The sequence below is a fragment of the Callithrix jacchus genome, chromosome 9 (assembly GCF_049354715.1).
Source record: "Callithrix jacchus isolate 240 chromosome 9, calJac240_pri, whole genome shotgun sequence".
Taxonomy (NCBI): Eukaryota; Metazoa; Chordata; class Mammalia; order Primates; family Cebidae; genus Callithrix; species Callithrix jacchus.
Window position 1 is genome coordinate 89,635,642 of NC_133510.1, and position 2,906 is coordinate 89,638,547.

The window sequence follows — 2,906 nt, forward strand, 5'->3', positions numbered from 1 at the left end:
GCTATTAATGGACCATCTGTACCTGTGGTGTTCTATGAAATTTAAAAAGAACATACTGTGCAAGTCTTGTAATTTAAAATGTAGAAACATATAACCAAATAAGCCACGTCAAGTGGAATGAAAAAAGTATATTGATAAGTTCTAAAAATCAGGAACAATAAGGAACATAAAATCTGGGGTAGATATTCAAAATTTGAACTAACAAGGACTAATTTAGATCAACTACCTAATTGTTAGCATGCCTTTTCCCCCATAATTTGTACTCAATTTGTGAAGCATGGGGAGGCAAAAAGAATAAAAATCTTTAATTCCAAATCAAACACTTTTCCTCTAATTGGATTAAGTTTATAAATTAGGATTAACTCAAATTATATAAATTAATCTTAATTATCAACTGATTATTAGTTCACTGTGGAGAATTGAAGACATTTTATTGAAAACGTTGTAGAGTGCTCGCTTTGGCAGCACATATACTAAAATTGGAACGATACACAGAAGATTAGCATGACCCCTGCGCAAGGATGACACTCAAATTCGTGAAGCGTTCCATATAAAAAAAAAAAAGAAAAAGGAAACTTTGTAGAATAATTGAAAGATAGAGTGGGGAACTGTGATTCCTCCCATTACATCATAATTTTAATTCATAGGCCTTTCTATTTTAGTTTTACCAATTTTCTCCCTGTAATTAGGGACAGCTCTCAATCATCATTAGTTTGTTCATATACATCAGTCATTCATGTTTCATTGGCCCAAACTTAATTACATGACTACCTTAATTGTTAACAGTGCTGGAAAATATGGTCTCTTCTGCCCATCTTTAGATCTTAAACATATCTAAATTTCTGCCTAAAGGGATAAAACCACAATGGATATAGGAAATTGTTGACAATAGCCTTCCCTTTGCATATTGTTTTTGCCTGCACAGAATGTATTCACCATCCTCAATGGAACCACACATACCCCGCATATTTTCTGCAGCCTGCTTAAAGTTCAGAATCAGTTACTAATGTGCAATCTTCTTGTGACCCTTCATCTATAAACCAAGAAACATGTTATCTCCTCTGCCGATCCCCATCATTTAATATACAATGAAGGAGTAGGGAATTATGCATTCATAGAGATAAAAATAGAAAACACAGAACAATAAGTGGTCCATAGCAGTTACATACTGACATGTAAAAACTCAGAAATATCCCAGTCTTTGCTTAATTTACCCCAGACTCTTCTCCCTTGGATGGCTTTCTTGGTCATTGTCCTCCATGATTTCTACAGCCCTCTGAAAATTTTCCTTGACATGTAATACTTCATGGCCAAACTTGAACTGAGTTCTTGGGGTTATGCTCTGTTTAGGGACTGTATAATTTTTACATGCTGCTTTTTGATAAATGCATTTGAGAACCTAAGTGTATTGCTTGTAGGCCAGACATTTCTCTCTCTCTTTCTCTCTCTATTTTCTGAAAGCAGTATTAATTCTCTCGAAAACTTAGTGAGGCTTCTATTTGCTTTCTAATCTGTTCTGTGTGAAACTTACTGTACTTGATGATCTCTCCCATTTCTTCTCTCTTGTTTTCTGCTTCTGTACTAGAACCATCTCTCTGAGACTAGGCTACTGGGAAGTTAAAACAATTTTACCTTATCTTTGTAGCTGAGTGGAGCTTCTATTCTCTGGCTGAAAAGTACACATGAGAAGCTTTTGAGAATGTCTCTGAGCAATAAATAGTCTTATCTTCTGTTATCTTTTGCTAGTTAGGACTTACAAGCAGGGGATTTTCCTTTCATAAGATGTACCACTTTTGTTTAAGTCTAGAGCACTGGCAGAGACTGATTCCCTTTGCAAGGTCAATTTATTTCTTCTTGTATTTGCACACTGGCAATACTTACACGAGCTTTTCTCTCTCGTTGTATTTGGCTAAAAGCATCAAGGGGCAGATAACATAGACAAATATTTTGCCTTTGCCTAATAGTCTTTCTTAGAGCAAGAGAATTCAGAGGTATATCTTCATTTCATTACAGAAAACAGTTTTATTAAATATTTTGCCATGACCTAAGAAAGGTCATTAGCTTTCCAGCCTGTGATGTTTATGCCCTTACAGTCTACAACTCAACTACTAAGAAAATGCCACATATATTCTATGGCAGTACACCATTTTGGTACCAAGGTTTTCATTAGCTGAGACTTAGGCTAAAGATTTATGACAAAGAAGCTTCAAAATACAGGATCTTTAATTAGATAAAATACTTCTCTCTTGTGATAAGTGTGTGGTCTCCAAGAGCAGACTATATCATCTTCAACATGGAGCTTCCATCTTTGGGTCCTAGATCATCTTCTACAGCTGCAAATCTCCTACTCTTGGCCAAGAGTAGGAGAAACAAAAATGTATTAGGCTAGTAGTCTTGTCTTTAAGAAAATAATCTAGAAGTTGCGCATATTGTTGCCATGCCCCACTGGCCTAAATATACTCACTGACTATAGGAAAGGACAGGAAAGCAATCTCTAGCTAAATGGTCATGTGTCCTGTTCACCAGAGTAAATTTAGAAGAACTTAGAAAAACAAAGAATAAATACTGAAAGTTACAGCTTCTTTTCCACCATTTTTTTGGGAGGAAAAAAACAAAGGTCTTCTTAAGACCTAACTATATGGGCTAATATACCAATATACTGGTTAAATCTACTGAGTATGTTAAATCCCATTATTATAACTCATTTCTAATCTGGAGAAGACTTTCTCTTCTTTTCTTTAAAAACAATTATTATTATGTTTTACATTCTATGGTACATGTGCAGATCATGCAGTTTTGTTACATAGGTATACATGTGCTATGGTGGTTTGCTGCATCTATTACCCTGCCGTCTATATTAGGTTTTTCTCCCAATGCTATCTCTCCCTAGCCCCCTACCCACCAAC

The 2,906-nt window shown here is 35.4% G+C and overlaps 1 non-coding gene across 1 annotated transcript; it reads left to right on the top strand.

Annotated features, from left to right (window-relative positions):
* Positions 1 to 449: 449 nt before the first annotated feature.
* LOC118144581 (U6 spliceosomal RNA) lies at positions 450 to 556 on the top strand. Its single transcript, XR_004729349.2, has one exon. It is a non-coding gene; the product is annotated as a U6 spliceosomal RNA (small nuclear RNA).
* The last annotated feature ends 2,350 nt before the right edge of the window (positions 557 to 2,906 follow it).